General features: G+C 44.8%; 1 long non-coding RNA gene and 1 pseudogene across 2 annotated transcripts; both read left to right on the top strand.

Annotated features, from left to right (window-relative positions):
- Positions 1-1141: 1141 nt before the first annotated feature.
- Positions 1142-7506, top strand: LOC119878510. Of its 2 annotated transcripts, none has more exons than XR_005386959.1 (4): positions 1142-1249; positions 4730-4842; positions 6550-6730; positions 7470-7506. It is a non-coding gene; the product is annotated as an uncharacterized LOC119878510 (long non-coding RNA). The 2 variants fall into 2 exon arrangements; XR_005386960.1 differs by having other exon boundaries at positions 6550-6685; positions 7470-7499.
- An 11227-nt stretch (positions 7507-18733) lies between these two features.
- LOC119878511 lies at positions 18734-18884 on the top strand (annotated as a pseudogene).
- Positions 18885-22255: the final 3371 nt, after the last annotated feature.

Raw genomic sequence — 22255 nt, forward strand, 5'->3', positions numbered from 1 at the left:
AAGAGTCCAGCTTGCCCTGCTCTCGTGGATTGCACGTAGAACGAGAGGGCTTTGTCTGGCTCTGGAATCTGGGGTCCATGGCTGTGCTGGGTCTGTCTGGAACCGTCACCTTGTGAGGGCTGATTTGGGGCATCACTTGCCAAATCAGCATTCGGTGACATCGTGTCAGTGGTTTGAATTCGGCCATAATGGTAGTACTTACAACATGGAAATAGGAAAACCCTGGAGCTCGGAACTGCAATCTCCCCTCCCGAAAGCCTGTTCCCAGCACATCACACTGCCCAGGACTGGCCACAGAAGAATTGCCTGGAGCTCATTAACAGGAAACAAGAGCTACATCACAGGGCAGCTCTGTCCCCTGATGTAGATGACAATGAGAGAGGAAGTGTGTGCTGTGTGCCCTTCTGAGAGGAGCCCTACCTCTGGGCTTAGCCTTCATTGGCAGTGTGGTTGCGGCAGTACAAGCTGAGCGCACATCCCAAATGTGAGAGGCTCATCTCTATCTCCCTATTGTCCTCCATCGGGGACATTTTTGGGGACTCGCCTCTCTTCTCAGGAACCACTGGTGTCCCGAAAACCTTGTCAGTACACAGTCGTCCGAGGGTACACTGAGGGTCATTTGGTCTTGTTGCAACCCGAGTTTCTAGTTAAGGCAAATGGACCTCTGACACCCAGGGCCTTTGTCCTGACACGTCTTCTCCTCTTGGGTCATTTTTAATTGACTGAGAGTCCTTGAATCCCACCCACACAAACACACACGGCCTCATGTGTCTTGGCACGTTGAAAGGAGGTCCTTAACGGAACCTGGATCCTAAGCGTGTGTGTGTGTGTGTGTGTGTGTGTGAAGGGAAGACAGAAGCTGTTATCTTTCCACTTTATTTCTTCCATAACCCATTTTGCAAAAACTCCCCTGCCCTCAGTGCCTTTTCTGAGACCATCAGATATTGTCTTCAATGTTTCATTCATTCATTCACTCACAAACTCATTCATTCATTCACTGGATTGGTCAGGGTGTAATTGACTGAGACCACGATCGACGCTCTGCATCTGAGGAGGTATTAGTACTTCCTGGTTTCCATAGAAAGCGAACATCAGGAAGACCTTTTCTGATGACATTCTGGTTTCCATGACAACTGGGTTAAGCCATTCTTTCCTGGAGACAGAAGAAACATTTAACAAGGATATTTACAGACTGGAGAGATGGAGTACCTGTAGAAACGTCGGACTAGTCAGTGTCTGCTATCAATGTGTGAGTCGTGTGTGTGTTTGTGTGTTGCCAGTGTGTGGGTTTTAGTTGGACTTTAAGAGCTCTAATCCCTCCTGTTTTATCAGAGGGGATGGCAGCTTCTCTTGGGGCTGGGGAGCTTAGGTGACTGAATACCTCTGTCACACCAGGGCCCCTTTCTGCTGTCCTAAGGTGACACCATTGCCCGAGGGCATTGTTACCTGACTTCTTGAAAGCAGAGATCCCCAAATATTCCTCATCATGTACCTCTGCTTGATGATTGTCCCATGAACCCTTAAAGATGTAAGTTGACTCGCTTGCACTGACTTAGAGTCAAGTTATTATGTGTGTGAAATGAGAGGGAGAAAGAAGTCAGCAAATGAGGCAAATGGGTAGGATTGGAAGATCTAATGTGACTCTGTGTAGCCTAGGGGATGATATTGTGCTCACTCTGAGTAGCCGACACACACATGATCTAAGAAACATCTCTAACAGACAAGGTCGGAGCCCACGCTCTGAGGTCTCCTCTTCAGACGTCACGGCTTCTCAGAACCACCGTATCCTCCGTTGCGCTCTCTGGAACTACAAGTGCCCACTCTTCCTGTCATGACACTCTTGCGTCATTGCTCAATTGTACTTTTTTTTTTTCTTTTTTGATCTCCAAATGACTCAAGTTCTCTTTCATAAAAATAGGAAGAGAGTGTTGCCTAAAAGTCATGCTGGTTTTCCCTCTTTGCTTTTAAAGCTGTTCTTTTCCCACTGGGTTCTAGAAGTTTAACCATGATGAGCCTAGACCTGTGTGTGTGTGTGTGTGTGTGTGTGTGTGTGTGTGAATGTTAGAGAGAGAGGAAGAGAGAGGGAGAGCAGGGAGAGGGACGGAATATATTATGCTTGCAGGTTGGCATCTCAATACACCATCTGATATTTTGGAACATTGTTGCCTATTGTTCCTTCACACATTCAGCAGCCCTTCTCTCTTCTTGGACCGAAGTACAATATATCTTCTGTGGTTAAATATATACATTTTAATAATGAACATTTCCTTTGATCCATAGAAAATGTACCTCAAAGACATTTGCAATGTATTTGCATCGCTTTCTATGCAATGGTTGGTACTGTTTTGCTTGCCTGCTTTTTGTTCACTTACATCCAGGATTTCATTTCATATCACCTTAGAATCTTTGCAAAGTAAGGTTTCGGTGCCTATGTACACGTAAATGTGTCCTCCGTGTAATGTTTTAAAACATTTGAGAAATGATGTCTACCCTCACCACCCACTTCTGTCCTTTTCCTTCCTCTCTTGCCAATGCAACAGTGCCATGACATTTCTGTTTATCATTCTGGACTCTTCTCTTGCATTGACATGTCTTTGTATCCAAAGATGAAGTAGACACCGTTGCTCTCATGTGAATGTGTGCCTTACGGAAAGCGTATTACTTGCGCTTCACTGGTCTCTAGATATATTTTTTTTTGGGGGGGGGGGAGTGAATGAATTTTTGTCCTCTGTCAGCACATGAAGGTCTGCATCAGTCCTTGTGTTGGATGCATAACATGCCCTTGTTGGCTTAGATTATCGGTTTGTTAGTCTATTCCCATGGGTAGCAAGCACCTGGCAGACACCCAATGCCGTTATGACAAGCTACGATGCAGTGAGTTGTCTTGTGAATTAGGGCACCTTTTTCTCCTTGTGCACGACACAGGGAAATTAATAGGTTCTGAAATACACACTTTGTCCGCTCGCCGGGCTATCAGTAATTATGGAAGTCTCGCCTGCAGGAAAGACCAGGATGCCCTTGACTTTTTCAGTCCTAAGGCTGTGCATGATTTCATCACTGTTAGAGAGGGAAGTGGAGGTCTCCCTGTGGCAGGTAACAGTGACTGGAGGGGTAACAGAGAATCTCTGGAAGAAAATTGGCCTGCTTGATGGGAGAAACCACCTGAGTTTGCTAAAGGAATGGGACAGAAGTCACTCTAGTCTTAAAATAAGGCCCTGAGGGGAACCTTGATGTTTGTGTCGTCCTTTGCACAAGCACTCATGGTTCTGCTCCTCTGGGCAGCTCTAGAGCTCTTGATGGTGTGTGCCTGCAAGCGTAGTTGCTGTGGTTCCTTCTTTCTTAAGGGAAAATGGGGGGCAGAGTTTGGCAATTTGAATGTGTAGGTGCTCTGAGTGTTGTAGCTGATCATTGGTAGGTGAGAAGCAAGCCTAGTTTTTTCAGTTCTTTGGTAGAACTGAGGGCGGTTCACGATTTTTCAGTCTGCGCTACTTGCCATTGAAATGTTTATACAAAAATGGTCCACATTTCCAAATAGGTGTGACCTCCATGAGTTTATGAAACTAGTGAGCAACATAAGGGAAAGGTTTGAAGATGCAATTCCCACTCAGTTGCTCTACAAATGGAATGAGGTTAAAAACTTTGACAGGTGGAAAGTTCATGCTGGATTCATGGGGCACTGGAAAGGTGTAACAGTAGGCAAGAACGTGTTTTCTCTCTAAGTGAAATTGCGTGAAATGTGCCTTTATAGCCAAAAGGGGGAACTGCTAACTCGTCCATTCATGGAAATACATGTTTTGGGGACAGTTTAAGGTCACAAAGCCTACAGCTTAAAAGAAGCTCCAAGGTGTGCCTGGGTGGCTCAGTCGGTTGGGGTCAACACTCTTGATTTCAGCTCAGGTTATGATATCAGGGTCATGAGATCGAACCCCGTGTGGGGCTCTGCATTGGGCATAGGAGCCTACTTAAGATTCCATCTCCCTCTACCTATGGCCCCGCCTTCCTCCTCCATCTCAGAATGAAAACCACACACACAAAAAGTCCAATAAATAAGCACTGGTTTTAGGGAAGGGATGAGAGGGTGTTGGGGTAAAGATGAGAGAAGTTCTGCCTCTGGGGAGTGGAGGGGTGCAGGAGTCCTATCAAGGACAGTGCCCTTGTTTTGAGACAACACGTTCAGAGGGTTGTTTTCGTTTTTGTTTGGAAGTGATCACAGCCCTCAACGGGGAAAGGAGTTAAGGAACAAAGCTTCCAAAATCATTCTTCCAAAAGTCACGGCGATTGATTGGAGAAATAAATATTCGTTGCCACCACGTTCTCTCATTCCTTAGCCAAGGAGCAAATGGACTAGAGTTAACAGCAGGACTTAAAAATTGAAGCTGGTTCATCTGAGGGTTCTATTTCTTGATGGTCTGGAATTGACCCTGAAGTTACAAATCGTGGAGTTGTTACTTCTACGATTCCCCTTCTGTTTTATTCTATTCATTTTTACTGGGCAGGCATGTTTGGTATGACTGTAAACTAGAATTGTGGATACATGTTCAGATCCAAGCCCTCCGAGAATTGGGGGTCACTTTAATAGTTACTTCAGTGTCATTCAGGGTTCTATTTTTAATACTTGTTCCTGGTGTGCAGAAGAGGATCAACATTTACATGTAATTCCCTCTATCTGTCCCTCTTTCTCTCCAACTGCCACGTGTCTGTCTACACACCCACCTGGATGCACCCTTAGAGGGAAAGAAGAGAGCTGTGCTCCTGTCAGGATGAAAAAATAAGGAAATCATCTGCAACATTATGTGCCAACCCTTCAATGGAAGCTGTTTGGACAGTGGGCCAAAGCACATGGTGAGTAGGCCATGGAGGATTTTATATTTTCATTAAAAACCCTTTCCTTCTGAATGCGTCTCTCAAGGGTGCATCGTTTTGGTAACCGGACAAAATGATTGCAATTGATATTTTGGTTGTCCGCTGCAAGTTACTCCATTAAAGTGCTTCGTAGTTGAACAGATGTACACAAACGTGAATGGGAGAGAATATTCAAATAGGTGCTATGGTTTTTAAAGCCCTTTCTATAGAAAATAGGTTTAAACAGAATTTAAAAGTGCGAGACTCATATATTTGCAGTTCGCATTCCTTCTGGGTGATCAGCTTACTGATCCTTAATGGTTTTCCTACTTTATGGTGTTAAACAGCATTTTAGATTCTCCGTGTGTAATTCCAAGATAAGGAACTGAGACGAGCTGCCCTGGAAGCAACAACATTTGCATGCATGCGTAGAGCAGAAAACATGGATTCCATGCATCAATATCAGGCATCTTGCGTCTCTAACCTCATCACTCTGAGTCTGTGTATGTATCTGTGAGTGTGTGTGTGTCTGTCTTGGGGGTCTGGTTGGAGCTCAGGTGACTCAGGCACTCCTGTTCTGTGTGAGAGACTGGCAGGTCATGCTGCAGGGAGACTGCAGTTGGTTGAGTTACCTGTTTTTCCTTCTCCTCTCTGTTCTGTGTCCTCACCCGACACCCGTGATCTAAGAGCCAGTACACTGAGTTCTGTAAAGCAGAGGACACAATACCTGCATGATCATACATTCTGGCAAGAAAAGGTTTGTGCAGGCTGGGCCCAAAGTCTGTGTCATTAGTCATCATACGTTTCATATTGTAGCTAGGAGTATGTGTGAACAAAGTCCTGCATACATGTGTTTTCTTAGGGAAATAATCTGTTGTAAATCAAAGCGTACCATTTGAAACCGATACTGGATGAACTAAAATCTGTAAGCGAACTGTGATACGTAATTGAACAGTATATGTGGAAAAGTAGAACCCATTAACAGGTATTTCCTGACGGGTCGGAAGGGGGATTGAGAGAACAACTGCATTTTCTGCATGACACACATCTAAAAGTTTGAAATGTATTTAAATGAAGTTTTTAAATGTCAGGGAAACCGCATTGCAAAAAGTGATTCACAAAACTGATGCAAAAAATCAGATTCCCACGAAACAGTGATCCCATACTGCTCTTGAGTGAAGAAATACAGTGCTAGGCATATGTGCACTCGTGTGTAGATGGCGCATTGGGAACGTGCGCTGAACGCTCACACCATCATGTTGACAGTAAGCATCTATCATGTATTGCCCCCGTGTATACCCCTCTGCATGGTTTTTCTCTTCACAATTTTACTTTAGAAACACCAACACACACTTACATAATAGACACCGTTTTGTTGCGCGCGCACACACACACACACACACACACACACAAAACGCTGCTACTACTAAATCCTTGCATTTAAGACGGACAAAAAGGCTATTATGAAAGCTGTAGTAGTGGCCATGGTTCTGAAATAGGAGGACCAGCCTAAACTAAACAGGTTAACATGGAAATATTTTTGAAATTCAAACGAAGGAAGCAGAGAGACAGGTCTACATTCCAAATGAGATATAACTAACATTTCTGCTTCAGAATAGCCTGTATTCCAGAGCTGGGGAAGGGAAAATGATGACTCCATCCCCATTTCGTTGACTTAATTTCCCATCTGCCTTTCTGATTTTCTAGATTAACATTAGAGGTACGTACGTCCTGGGTATCTACATTTGAGGCCATTTGATCCCTGGAAGGACTGTGCACCTCAGAGGCACAGAGCAGAGGAAAGGGTCTGCCGGACAAGCAGTTGGAACGTGTGAACCAACAGGTGCCGCGAAAAGACTCACGCCTCCCTCGATCTACGTGCTGTTTTGTAAGACGTTCCTATTTTACTAAACATTTCACTTGCAGTCATTTCATGTTGACATTTGGAGTGTGGCTTATTCCGCTCCTCGCTCTACAGCCATCTCTTTCCGAAAATTTAGCTCTGGGGGCGGGGAGGGGGGTGGGCAACAGCCTTTTGAGCCACCGTAGTGCAATGCAAAAGGGCAGGTCAAGCCAATGGCCCATGCCTGTAGCAATCCTTATGAAGGATGGCACCAGTAACCACCAGGATGATCTTCGTGAACCTCTGGATTCTAAGCTCATGCTCTTGAACCCAAGATTGGGCTGGCTGGCATTCAGGGTCTGTAGGCTGGAGATCGTCCCTGGCTTCCTTGGGTGCACAGGGTGGCATCAGCGCCCCCCAGAAAATAAGGACCGAGTGAAGCATCCCCCCAGGATGAGCCCCAGGGAGCACAAAAGGCACAAGACGGCCAATAACACAAATGAGATCTGGAAAACGACACCCGCCTCCCCACACAGATGCTCTTTAATACGGAGTGGCAACAAGCAGGGCAAGAAGTTGGGTATGGAAGGTTAAAAAACTCCTCAGGCATCTTCTGTATGTTCCCCGATACTTGCCTTGTATTTACTCCCCCTATCTGACACACAAACTCTTTATAGTTCTTTGTTTTATCTCCTTTCAATTCTCAGTGACCGATGTTCTTCTACGTTCACAAAAGTAATTTTTTCTCCTAATGGTTTTCTTCTCTTCCTTTTCCACATTCCAGTGTTCTCCTATACAGTCCGTTCCGTGACTCTGGGAGACTTCAGGTGAAGAAGGAGGGTCCACACAAGCAGTAAACCCTTTGTGGCCCGAGGCCAAAAGGCGTGCTGAAGGACATTGTTTTAGGGAAGATGTGCCGTGCCTGTGTGTCTGACGGCCAGAACCCTCAACCTCTATTAGTCACCTCTTGAGAGGACACCCAAATCACAATGGATGCTGAGTATGTCCTGTGCAACTGGAAAGACCACTTGTGGCCAGCAAGGGTTTTGTCCAGATCCGGGGTCTCACCAAGAAATAAGAGGAAAGGAGCACTTTCTCTAGAAGTTGAAATACTCTCGGTAGATGAAAAAATTAAAGTGAAAAGCACAGACGTAAAGATCCTAAACGAGTCTCAGATTGAATCCATTACCTCCTTGCTAACAGCCCAGTCGAAGGCCAGTGTCCCAGCGGGACAGGAAGTGCCTTACAGAAACGCTCTTTCAGTGGCATTGGAGATTCTGAAGGAGAGAGCAGATGTGCGCCCAGCAGGAGCATCGGATGATCCAGAGACCACTACACCGTCCCGAAGGGGACCAAGAAAGCGATCTCTTAAAGACTACCGGAAGGCCAAAGGGATCTTACTGAGGCGTCTCAGGAAACGCAGAAACCTCAAATCGCGGCTGGTGCATTCTCGGAGACAGGATGCCCCAGATGGCGGCCAATCACAGGCACACACAACCCTCACTCCCCTTCCAAGGAAAAGGCAAGCAAAGTCCTCACCAAGCTCCAGCAGGCGCCCGAACTTACCGTCACTTTCAGAAGATGGTGGTGAGAAAGAGGGCAAGGAAAAGAGGGACACCTCAAGAGTTAGGTCTTTGCATCGCATAGCCAAGGAGGCGGGTACCGGGGCTGAAGATGGAGGCATCCTTCCATCTCCGCCACCAGGTTTCAACCTCACTGTGCCCGAGGAGGCTCCGAAAGAAGAGGCACCTGACACCCACGCAAAGACCCCGGATGCCTCCTCTGAGCGCTCTGCCTCCTCCGGGAATGTTGAGGACCACGGAGAGGGTCCCTGGGAGCCAGGCATGGAAGGTGCGGCAGCCTCCTCCAGCGCCCCTAACCTGAGGCCGCGTTGTTCACTCCGTCTGGCAAACAGGAGAAGGAAGCTGCAGGTACCAGAGTTTGAGAAAGGGCTGCAGGAATCTCGACCTTCGGCCAGCTCAAAGGCTGTGAACCCCACCACTGCTATTAAGAAGGATGTCAGCCAGGAAATGGGACAACTGACCAGCACGCTTTCTCCACAGGAGCCTTGTCCCATTGAAGGAGGAATGATGGTCTGGTTTAAATTTCAAAATCACCCCTTTTGGCCAGCGGTGGTAAAGAGCGTCAGCCAAGCAGAGCAGACTGCAAGGGTGCTTTTGATTGAGGCAAACATGCACGCTGAAATGAGTGGCATTCGAGTTCCTCTTCGAAGATTAAAGCCCCTGGACTGCAAAGAGAAAGAAACACTGATGAAGAGAGCCAGGAAAATGTACGAGCAAAGTGTGAACTGGTGTTTCTCCCTGATTTCTCACTACAGAGAAGGGCTCACTTGTGGGTCTTTTGCAGGCTCCTTCCTGGACTATTATGCTGCTGACGTCAGTTACCCAGTTAGGAAAGCCATCCAGGACGGGGATCTGGAGGCTGACTTCCCAAAGGTCAATTATGCCGACCTGGAGGATTCTGAGGAGGAGACCTCCGTGGGCGGGAAGAGGCCCCGCAAGAAGATTCTCCCTGACCGGATGAGGGCTGCTCGGGACCGAGCCAACCAGAGGCTCGTGGACTTCATCGTGAAAACGAAGGGGGCCGATCACCACCTTCTGGACATTGTCAAAGGCAGGAAACAGTCCAGGTGGCTGACATCGTTTCTGAATTCCAACAGGTACACGCTCTGCGTTGAAACATACCTGGAGGATGAAGACCAGTTGGATGTCGTGGTGGGACATTTACAAGAAATCTACAAACAAATAGACAAGAAGAGGCTGACTCTGGCAAGGGACGACAAAGTGAGTTTTGTTCTGGAAGTTCTTCTGCCAGAAGCAATCATTTGTTCAATTGCTGCACTTGACGGATTAGGTTATAAGGAGGCAGAAGAAAAGTACCTACGGGGCCCACCCGTGCATTACCGAGAAAAAGAGCTGTTTGATAAAAATATCTTAAAGAAAATGCGATAGAGATCGGCACCAAGGGGCAAAGCTAATAAGTAAGCCCTCCTGTGCCCACACTGCAGCAGGGAGACCTCTCATTGCCTGTCTGTATGCAATGCGGGATCCTTCCATTCTCTATGCCATGTACATACGTTCTAGGAGTTTGAGACCCCGGGAACATGCTGGGTTCATTTTGGATCCATCTGTGGCACTTGTGCGTAGCACGGCCACCATCGTTTCTAGTTCTCAAACGCCTTGCAAACTAATTTGATAAAAAAAAAAAATACTGCAGACCGTTGTACTTCTCTCTACTTACTTGGATGTGTCATTGTCTAGATGTTTTCATAAGGTTGCTTTGGAGAGCACTTCATATTTTAAATACGGGACGCACGATCTCTTATGACGTGAAAGAGCCCTGGTGTCAGACATGAAGCAACAATCGCTTTTAAAATGTAAGATGGATTTTCGCAGAAACATCACATGGATTTCTCACTCTCTCTGTGACACCTCGGTGTAAATGAGTGCATTGGTTCTTAGGATAATTCCTTGAATTCGATCTGCCATGCTTATCTGTGTGGAAGAAAAGCCCTGAGGGGTGAAGCCAACGGCACAGATGTTTGCGATATACTGTCACTACCTTCTCATGGTTCCTGGAAAAGCCGTCTGAAACCCAAAGGTAATGACTGGTCATCTGCATGTAGTCCACATGGGAGTGAACGACATCTCAATGTGCGGTGAACATTTTGTCGGCCTGTGCGAGACTGTGACCTCTACACTTGCCTGAGATTCCACTTAGGGAAGCAGTTCTTGCTCAGTGGCTAAGTGGTTTCCTAAAACAAACAGGCTCCTAGCTGTCTTCCTGACTGATGGGATGCTTTGCATGTAGTGGCTTATTCCTCTGTGGAAGACAACTAATCAGACACACAGTTTAGCGATTTTAGACCTAGCTGGAGTCCAGGTTCACTGCTGGGAGCCCATCTAAGTGGCACACATTGTAGGAAAGCATGCACTTTGTTCTGGAACTGTGTCCCCTAAGATGCAGTCATCTATCTCAAACCAAGCCAGCGTTCTCTTTTGATTTATTCACTGGCTAGCCCTGACAGGTTCCGGCAGTAATATATGCAGGCTGGTAAGTCGTTCCAAGCTGTGTGAGCAATAGATGGACCGGGATCTGGGAACCAGAAATGAGCTACAGAAAAGCCTCCATTTGGCTAACTGTGGCTGTTTTCAGGGTACAATGAAACGTGCATAACTAAAAGATAAACCCTGAATCCTATGAATTGTTATCTTAACTTGAAAGTGGGGATAGTAACTTTAGGAAAGTAAGGTTTTTTGAGGAAAAAAATGTTAGAAAAGCTAGTTTGCTTTTAAAATGTGATGTGGAAATGAGCACTATTGGTCTGACATGAACCCGAGTGCATTTCTATTCTTAGAGGGACTCAGCTGTCACTCACGGGCCTATGTTATATGTTCACACGGCCATGTGATTTGTGTGAATATGTGTGTAAAATTTGCAAGAGTTAGCTGTTTTGATTCCCAATAAAACGTTGTATCTTTCACTTTGAACTTGTGCTTCTTCACACTTTAGATTGTACAACTACACAGTTGTGTCTTAATCCATGCACACACACACCTGTGTGTGTGTACATGCTATATTGGAATTTCAGTGATTTAGTCATCATTTTTAAAAGTTCATTATGAATTTTCTTCACATCCTAAATCAATATTCGCTTTCATGTTCATTTTGCATAAGTTTAGAAGAGGGCCTTCCAAATTGTGTAAGCTTCAGGCCCAAAGGCAACTTCTTTGGATGCTGCCTGAGAGATGCCAATGACTCCTGAGGCGTTCTGCTTGGGCTAATCCACATGACATCCTCATGGTCCTGGAATGTACTTGGAAACACACCATCTCATGCTGTCTGTGGACCTTTCACACTGGAACAATACACTCTAGTTCTTCTATGAACATCGTGTCTCCCGAGCCAAATAGACCACTCAACTTCAGCCTTCTCCTATGGCCATATCTGGCTCTACATTCTAATATTTTCTTCACTACCTCATCCATCCATCCATCATGCATCCACCCACCCAGCCATCCAGCCATCCACCCATCATCCACTCCTGGCACTGTGAGTCAGTAGATTAATTAAGATACAGTTGAAGACTCTCTCATTTGTAAGGTGACTGTGAGGCACTACTTTGCCTTCTTAGTAAGAAATCGTTATCAGTATCATGGTTTGATGGCCTACATGTGAAACCAGAACCCCAGATTTCCCCATGCCTGTGAAATTGCGGGTGTCCTTTGGTTTGGCGTGAAGGGTGAGGACCCTCTCCCTCTTGGAGTGTCATGTATGCCTGAGGCATCCACTGAAGAGGGCGGACATGCCTAGGACATGCATCTCTTCTCCTCCACAAAGATCCCATGTGAACCAGGATCACATTCGGGATGTGTAGCCGAATTGGGGGGCTGGCTGTGTGGACTCTGAGATACCTTCCAGCCTGAGCAGTTGTTAGGGGGTTCTAAGATCGCCCTAATCTGTTTCTGTAGCATGGGTGCGTGTGTGTGTGTGTGTGTGTGTGTGTGTGTGTGTGTGTCTGATGGGCTAGTCCAACCTGTCACCCACCCTAACCTCGTGGATTAAGGAGGCCTCCTCTCCTACGGTCACAAGGCAGAGGGTGGAACATCGGGTCCTGACTCTGTTGGTTGGCAGAGCTGCATGGAGACGGCATGCACAGAATTGACAGGTCTCCATATTTAAGTGTGCATCTGACAAAGACATAGTGGAACCTCGAGACACACTAAGGTGATGAGCATGGAAATACTGAATATCCAGAACCCCCTGAAACCTCACCTGGGCATTAGCAACCCCCTGACCCTTGCTACTGGAGAGTAGCTTCCTTGTTCTCGGAGACGCTGAAAAGACTTCATCTAAGGTACCTGCTGGGACAGATGTTGCTTCACTTATTCGACATTAATCTCGGCTAACCTCCATTACCATTGGAATAATAACAAGGGTAGGTGAGACTAGGTTAGAAAGCACCAAAAAAAAAAAAAAAGAAAGAAAGAAAGAAAAAAGGAAGTTCGCTTTGGATGGGAAATGCCTTGTATTCAGAAGAAAACTGTAGGACCTGGCTCTTAGGTACTTGCATGAAGTGAGACAATGTATGTGCAATGGATTTTGAGAATGCTGGACCCCCAAGAGAGAGAACAGAATATAAGTCCGTATGGGGAGAACTTATTAACATGGGGGCACAGAGCTGTGACTCGGGGTTTGATGTCCTGAAAGGGGCCAACTCAGCAGCCTCCTGTACACGTGATATAAGCGTGGACAAGTGTTTGCAGCAAATGACACGGAAATACTAGAACTTCCTAGGCAGAGAAAATGGAGGAATAGGTGAGAAGGTCCAAGGGAGTAGGTTTTTAGATATGATATATAATGTAAGATCAGATGTCCTACCTCCAGCCTCTGTTTCGTCGGAGGGCTGCTCAGAAATCCCTGCTCAAAAAAAGGAATGTGCTGGTGAAGTAGTGGCACCGGCATCGTTGAGAAGCCCAGTGCCGACTCTCCTCTGCAAACCATTGTTGGAAGCAAGAGATGCTAGCATGGGACTGGCAATCAATGGAGACAACAGGATTCTCAAGAGGCAGAGTCCCAGTGGTGGCACAAGCCTATGCAGGGCAAGGTAGGCACCGTTACCATACTGGACTGCAAGGCCCTGGTGGGCCAGTCTCTTGTGACTGACCAGAATCTGCGGCAAGAGAGATAGTATACAGAGTACATAGTAGTGTTCTGTGGTCTAGATATAGGGGCAGCTGGCTGGGGTATTACTTGATTTCTCTAAGGAGAACATAATGAGAACTGGCAGGCAGAAAGCTGATGTTAGCAGCTTTAGTGGAAAACTCTGGTCCCCCACCAAGTGTCCAGTTCTAAGTCAGCCCATGGGCCCAGGGCCCTGTGAGGAAAGTGGAGGTCAGAAAACACCGGTCAAGCTTTTCCCAAAATCCTGTGTCTATTTACGAAGGTAAGGTTAATGAGCACTGTGGTAAGGACCATACCTGCATTAAAAAAAGGAATATTGAATATGAGTTCTCTACTTATAAAGGGACTTATGAAGTCTAGTCTGCCTCATTTCACCTGACAGGAAACCCAAAGTTTCTGTCGATCACCCAAGGTTTGTTTTTTTCTCTCCAGACATTCCATGTACAGCTGGCATTAATGGACTTGGTAGGTGGTAGGACCATCACATTAGCACAAGTGGCATTATATGGAAAGACACACATGGAAGCCTATGAAGCTGATATGTCCTTAGAATATAAGGAAATAAAAGCAATAGTATACTAGGAAAGGAGAGAAGAGTCAGATTACTAAATTCAGAAATGTTCCCACTAAGATCAGAGTGGGGACATTACTATCAGCCTTGCAGAGATTTATAAAAAAAAAAAAGATTGCAAGGAAATTCCATGAACAATTGTACACCAAAATTTAGGCAAGTTCGGTGAAAAGGTCAATTTCCTAGAAACACACAATGTAACAAAACAGACTCATGAGAAAATAGAAATTCTCCATTGACCCATGAAAAAAGTAAAGAGAGCGAATCCATCCAGAAGAACTTAGAACAAAGAAAAGCTCAGGACCTGTTGGCTTCGCTGGTGAATTCTACCAAATGCCTGAAGAATTATACCTACTGTTGGTGGGAATGCAAGCTGGTGCAGCCGCTCTGGAAATCAGTGTGGAGGTTCCTCAAGAAGTTAGGAATAGAGCCACCCTATGACCCAGCAATTGCACTAGTAGGTATTTACCCCAAATGTACAAACGGAATGATCTGAAGGGGCACATTCACCCCATTGTCTATAGCAGCCATGGTCACAATAGCCAAACTATGGAAAGAGCCAAGATGCCCATTGATAGATGAATGGATAAGGACCTATGTTCTCTCTCTCTCTCTCTCTCTGTCTCTATCTCTCTCTCTCTCTCTCTCTCTCTCACACACACACACATTATACACACACAGAGAAGGAGACAAAGCATGAGAGACTCTTAACTCTAGGAAACAAATTCAGAGTCACTGGAGGGGAGGTGGGGGTGGGGTCATTAGGTGATGGACATGAAGGGGGGCACGTGATATGATGAACACTGGGTGTTATAGGTAACTGATGAATTATTGAACTCTAACTCTGATACTAATGATGTACTACTATATGTTGGCTAATTGAATGTAAATTTTTTTAAAAAGAAGAATTATAAATCCTTCTCAAAGTCTTCCCAAAAAATAGAAGGGGGAGGGGCAAGTTCTGAAATCATTCTATGAGGCCAACTTTACCCTGATAGCAAAGTGAGACTAAGACACCACAAGAAAAGTGCAGACCAATACACCTTACGACTACAAATGCAAAAACATAAAAAGTACACTGGCAAACCAAACCCAGCAGTTTCCTTGATTAAAAGAATTTTAACTAAAAGGAATATACATCATGGCAAAGTGGGATTTATCCCACGATTGTAAAGGTGGCTTAACGTATGAAAATCAACATGATATGCCACATTAATAAAATGAAAGGAACAAACCACACGATTACCACAAAATGATGCAGAAAATGCATGTGACAAAATCCAGTACTCTCTCAGGATGAAAAGCATTCAGAAAACTAGGATTAGAAGGGAACTTCCTCAAGTTGAAATTGGGCATTTATGAAGATCGCACAGCTACTATCCTATTCCATGGTAAAAGAATTGAAGCATCCCCCTAAGACCACGGACAAGTCAAAATGTTCACTCCTGCCACTTCTATTCAACATTGTACTGAACATTCTAGGCGGAGCAATCGGTCAAGGTAAAGAAACAAGACGCACCAAATATGGAAAAGAAAGAAAACTATTTGCAGATGCCAGAATGTTATATATTAAAAAATCCTGTGCTCGTCACCAAGTCACCCCCAGTCCCTGCCCACCTCCCTTTCTATCACCGCTAGCACTGAGTGTTATTCTATATGTTGGCAAACTGAACACCAATAAAAAAATAAATATGTAAAAAATCCTAAGAAATCCACTACAAAAGCTATTAGAGCTAATATTTGAACTCACCACACAAAATCCAGTTGTGTATCCATCAGTATACTAGCAGCAAACATCCTTAAAAGGAAACTAAGAGGGGTGCTGCGTGATTCAGTTGGTAAAGCATCTGACTCTTGATCTCAGGGCCTGAGGTCAAGCCCACATTGGGTGTGGAGCCTACTTTAAACAAAAAAAGGAAACTAAGAAAATAATTCCATTTACAAAAGCATTGAGACGAATAAAGTACTTAGAAATAAATTCAGCTGAGGAGATGCAAGGGTTCTACACTGAACACTACAAAACATTGCTGAAAGAAGGCAAAGAAGGCCTAAATAAATGAAAAGACACATTGTGTTCATGGATCAGAAGGTGTCCTATTGTTAAAGTTTCAACACTCTCCCAATTTATCTACCGTCTCAGCGTGATTCCTATCAAAATTCCAATGCTCTACTTGTAGAAGCAGAAAAAGTGATCCTCAAATTCATGTAGAAGTGCAAAGGACTCCCAACACCAGGACAAACTTGAGAATAAAAGGCAAAGTTGGAAGACTCACATTTCCCGATTTCAAAACTTACTACAAAGCTGCAGGAACTAAGACAGTATGGTATTGTCACAAGGCTAGACATTTAGACCAGCAGAGTAGAATTGAGGGCACGCAAATGAACCCATACACACATGGCCCTTGATCTTCAACAAGGGTGCCAAGACCATCCGGTGGGAAAAGGACAGTCTTTTCAAGAAGTGGTGCTGGGAAGTTTTGCATGTGGGGATGCACATGCAAAAAGAAGGAAGCTAGGCCCTTCTGTCAGAACGGACACAAAAATCAACTCAAAACGGACCAAAGACTTAGCTATAAACACTAAAACTATAAAATCTTGAAAGAAAACACGGGGGTAAATCTTCATGACCTTGGGTTTGGCAATAGTTTCTTAGATATAGCACCAAACGCACAAGCAATGAAAGAAAACAAAATACATACATTGGACTTCATTAAAATTTTAGCATGAAGGGACACTTGCACAAGAGTGAAAAGACAACGTGTAGCATGGGAGGAAATATTTTCAAATCATGTATCTGACAAGGGTCTAATATCTAGAATACAAAAAGAACTCTCACGACCCGACAACAAAAGGACGACCACACTTTAAAATGGACAAAAGACTTGAACATAGACATTTTTCCAAAGAGGAGAAGATCCACAAACAGCCAACAAGCACAGATGAACAGATGCTCAACACCATTAGTCCTTAAGGAAACGAAAATCAAAACTGCAATGAGACATCACTTCACACCCTCTAAGAATGCTGTAACTTTTTTAAAAGGAAAATAATATCTTGAAATAAATTTTCTGCACTCTTCCCTTCTCCTTCTGGGATCCCTATAATACAAATGTGGTTCTGCTTGATGATGTCACTGACTTCCTTCCACCCACTCTCAGTTTTTATTCTTCATTTTTCTTTCTGCTGTTCAGCTTGGTTGCTTTCCATTACCCTGTCTTCCAGATTGCCAGTCCGTTCCTCTGCATCCCAGGTATTGAATTCTTCATCTCGGACAGGTTCTTTTTTGTATTCCGTCCATCTTTTTAGAAAAGATCTTATTAATTTATGAGAGAGACAGAGACAGAGAGACAGACATAGGCAGAGGGAGAAGCAGGCTCCCTTCGGGGAGCCCGATGCGGGACTCCATCCCAGGCCCCTGGGATCACGCCCTGAGCCTAAGGGAGATGCTCAACTACTGAGCCACCCAGGCGTGCCTCTTTCCTCCTCCTTTATGGAAGGTCTCACTGCAACAACGTGGATGGATCTAGAGGGTATAATGCTAAGTGAGGTAAGTCAGATAAAGACAGATACCATATGATTTCACTTATGTGTGGAATTTTAAAAACAAAGCAGATTAACAAAATGAGAAAAAAAGAGAGAGAGAAAGCAGACTCTTAAATACAGAGAGCAAAGTGGTCATTGCCAGAGGGGAGGCAGGGAAGGGAGACAGGTGAAACAGATAAAGGGGATTAAGAGTACACTCATCGATTGCAAAGAGTAATGTATAGAATTACAGAAGGATTATATGGTACACCTGAAACTAATATAACACTTTATGCTAACTTTTAAAAAATATGAAGGGAAATAAGAAGTGTTGGCAAAAATGTGGAGAAATTGGAACCCTCATGCATCGCTGGTGGAGCTATAAAACGGACAGCCACCATGTAAAACAATTTGGTGATTCCCCAATCCATTAAAGATACAACTACCATAGGACTCATCAATTGCATTCCTAAATATACACCCAAAATAACTGAAAAGAAGCATTTAAACGAAGGATGTACAAGAATTTTTGTAGAAGCACTATTCACAACAGCCAAAAGATGGAAAAAGTGCAAATTTCCACCAAATGATGAATGGATAAGAAATTTGGTATACCCATACAATGGAATATTACTTCGTTAATTAGAAGGAAGGAAGTTCTGATATATGCTACAACATGGATAAACTTTAAAGACGCTATGTGGAGCCAAAGATGCCAGAGGCAAAAGACCACATGTTATTTGATTCCATTTATATGAAATATCCAGAATAGGCAACTCGCCAGAGACACAAAACACATGCGTGTTTGCCAGATCCTGGGAATTGAGGGAATGGAGAGTGACTGCTTTTTTTTTTAGGTTTTATTTATTCATGAGAGACAGGGAGAGAGAGAGACACAGACACAGGCATGACGGAGAAGCAGGCTCCATGCCAGGAGTGTGATATGGGACTCGATCCCGGGTCTCCAGGATCAGACCCTGGACTGAAGGTGGCGTTTAACCACTGAGCCACCCGGGCTGCCCAGAGAGTGACTGCTTAATGGGTAAGGGTTTCCTTCTGGAGTGATGAACATGTTCTGAAGCTAATTAGTTGTGATGGTTGCACATCTTTGTGGGTGTACTAAACACTCCTGAATGATTAAGGTGGCAAATGTTATGTCAACTTTAGCACAATAAGAAAAGAAGGAGAAACAGGAAAAATGGGAACAAAGATCCTATAGATTAAAAGGGGCCTTAAGAGACACCTGTCCCAGCTTTGCGCAGTGGCAGTATCGTAGCCAATGAGGTTTATCCGAGGCGCGATTATTGCTAATTGAAAGAGACACCTGTCCCCATCTCAGTGTATGGTACTTATTTGGTTTCTGATTCAAATAATCAAACTGTTTTTCAAAAATCTTTATTTTTTTTTTTACTGTTGCTTCCTGTTGCTTAATGGCTCTGAAGGGTTTTTAACACAATTGAAGAAGAAACGTTATGACTAACTGGATATTTAACAATATTAAGAAAATAGTTTGATAGGGGGCAGGCAAGATGGCAGAGGAGTAGGGTCCCCAAGTCACCTGTCCGCACTAATTTACCTAACCTTCAAATCATCCTGAAAACCTACGAATTCGGCCTGAGATTTAAAGAGAGAACAGCTGGAATGCTACAGTGAGAAGAGTTCGCGCATCTATCAAGGTACGAAGGCGGAACAAAATAAAGAAATAAAAGAGCATCCAAGGGGGAGGGGCCCTGAGGAGCTGGGCTAAGGCCAGGTGGCAAGAACCTCCAGTACAGGAAAGCCTAGACCCAGAGAAGCAGGAACTTTACCAATCTTCCCCGACGGAAAGGCGCTCACAGGGAGCTCCGGCAGGATCCCAGGAGGGGCAGTTGAGGCCCCAGGATCCCGGGGTCACTAACAGAGGAAGCACGCCCCTGGGGAGAGCGCGCCACACTCCGCGGCCGAGCTCCCTAAAGGGCTGGAGCGCACGCCCGGCGGGGCCCCGGGAGCAGCTCAGGCGGTGGCTCCATCGGCGGCTCCACACGGAGGGGGCTGCGCGGCCCCGGGATCAGCTCAGGTGGCAACTCTGCAGAGGGGGCTGCGCGGCCCGGGAGCGTGATTCCAGCGACGCAGGCCCCGGAGCCCAGGGCGCTGCGGAACACAGCCCAAGATCCGTCACTCCCCCCCGGGACAGGCAGAGGCCGGGAGGACACAGGGCAGCAAGGACACTCCTGCCGCCAGGCGGCCCTGAGCTGTGCAGGTCCGCGACCCCCGCCCCCGGAGCATCCAGGCCCCTGCAGACTGGGAGACTGCGGTAGTTACTGCGGGAGCTGACTTTAGGGCTGGGGAGCTGGCCGCTGCCACTGTGGTTGTTTCTTCTGGTGTCACCTTGTGCCTGGGACTGAGCGGGGCCGCCAGGAAGCAAGGGCCTCACAGGGTCAACAGATCCCACTGAGCCGTGCACCTGGCAGGGGGCGGGGCAGCTCCCCCAGGTGCACACACCTGAGAATCAGCACAGCAGGCCTCTCCCCCAGAAGACCAGCTGCAAGGACAGGGGAAGAGCAATTTCTTGCCCAAGGAGCGCTGGAAAGCTCCAGGGGAATTTGAGAGACTTAACAGTATATAGAATCAGAGTATACCCCTCCTTGTTCTTTGTTTTTGTTTGTTTGTGTTCCCCTTTTTCCTTCCTTTTTCCCGTACAACTTGTTTTTAGCCGCTCTGCACTGAACAAAATGACTAGAAGGAAGAACTCACCACAAAAGAAATAATCAGAAATAGTCGTCCCTCCCACAGAGTTACAGACTTTGGATTACAATTCGATGTCAGAAAGCCAATTCGGAAGCACAATTATAAAGCTACTGGTGGCTCTGGAAAAAAACATCAAGGAATCAAGAGACTTCATGACTGCAGAATTGAGATCTAATCAGGCCGAAATTAAAAATCAATTCAATGAGGTGCAATCCAAACTGGAGGTCCTAACGGCGAGGGTTAACCGTGGTAGAAGAACGAGTGAGTGACGTAGAAGACAAGTTGATGGCGAGGAAGGAAGCTGAGGAAAAAAGAGACAAACAATTAAAAGATCATGAGGATAGATTAAAGGAAATAAATGACAGCCTCAGAAGGCAAAATCTACGTTTAATTGGGGCCCCAGAGGGCGCCGAAAGGGACAGAGGACCAGAAAGTGTATTTGAACAAATCATAGCTAAGAACTTATTTAGTTTCTTTTTTTTTTTTTTTTTTTTTTTTTTTTTTTTTTTTTTTTTTTTTTTTACTTATTTAGTTTCTGATTCAAATAATCAAACTTAACATTTTTTTTTTTTACTGTTGCTTCTGTTGCTTAATGGTTTTGAAGGGTTTTTAACACAATTGAAGAAACTTTATCACTAATTGGATATTTAACAATATTAAGAAATTACTTTTAGTCCCAATAGTTTATTTTTGCCTTAGTTTCCCTTGCCTGGGGAGACATAAATATGTTCCTAAGGCCGACGTCCAAGAGATTTAGGCCCATGTGTTCTCTTAGGTGTTTTATAGTTTCAGGCCTCACATTTAGTCTATAATCTGCTTTGGGTTTATTTTTGTGTATGGTGTAAGAAGGTGGTCCAGTTTCATTCTACATGTTTCTGTCCAGTTTTCTCAGCACCTTTGTTGAAGAGATGGTCTTTTCTCTATTGTATATCCTTGCCTCCTTTGTCATAGAGTGATTTGCCGTATAAGTAAGCGTGGGCTTATTTCTAGGCTCTTTGTTCTGTTGCAGCAGCCCATGTGTCTAGTTCTGTGCCGGGACCACAGTTTTGATTACTATAGCTTGTTGTACAGCTTGAAACCCGGGATTGTGATACCTCTGGCTGTGTCCCTCTTTCTCAAGATTGCTGTGACTACTCAGGGTCTTTCTTTATTATTTTTTTAAATTGATTTTTAAAATCCATTTATTCATGAGAGACACACAGAGAGAGGCAGAGACATAGGCAGAGGGAGAGGCAGGCTTCCTGTGGGGAACCGGACACGGGGCTCCATCTCAGGACCCAAGGATCATGCCCTGAGCCCAAGGCAGTCACTCAACCACTGAGCCACTCAGGAATCCCTGATCCTGATTGTACACAAATTTTGATTGTATTTTTTTTTTATTGTATACAAATTTTAGGATTCTAGTTCTAGTTCAGTGGGAAATACCATTGTTGATTTGATAGGGATTGCATGGAATCTGTACATCATTTTAGGTCATGTGGACATTTTAACAATATTAATTAATTAATTCTCACAATCCATGAGCATTATATGTCTTCCCATTTGTGTCATCTTCAGTTCCTTCCATCAATGTCTTACATAGTTTTCAGAGTATTACGTCTTTCACCTCCCTGGTTAAATTTGTTCCTACATATCATGATTTTTGCTGCATCTGTAAATAGGTCTGTTTTTCTTGATGTCTCTTCCTCTTTCTTCTTTGTTAGCGTATAGAAATGCAACAGACGTCTATGTATCAATCTTATATCCTGCAACTTGACTGAATTCATTTCTTACTCCTCATAGATTTTTGGTGGAGTCTTTAGTGTTTTCTTCTAATATATATATATATATATATATATATATATATATATATATATGTTCAATTTGCCAACATGTGGCATAAGACCCAGTGCTCATCCCGTCAAGTGCCCCCCTCAGTGCCCGTCACCCAGTCACCCCAGCCCTCTGACCACATCCCTTTCCAGCACCCCTTGTTCGTTTCCGAGTTAGGTGTCTCTCATGCTCTGTCTCCCTCACTGATATTTCCCACTCATTTTTTCTCCTTT

Source organism: Canis lupus, unplaced genomic scaffold, assembly GCF_011100685.1.
Source record: "Canis lupus familiaris isolate Mischka breed German Shepherd unplaced genomic scaffold, alternate assembly UU_Cfam_GSD_1.0 chrUn_S1679H1873, whole genome shotgun sequence".
Lineage (NCBI taxonomy): Eukaryota > Metazoa > Chordata > Mammalia > Carnivora > Canidae > Canis > Canis lupus.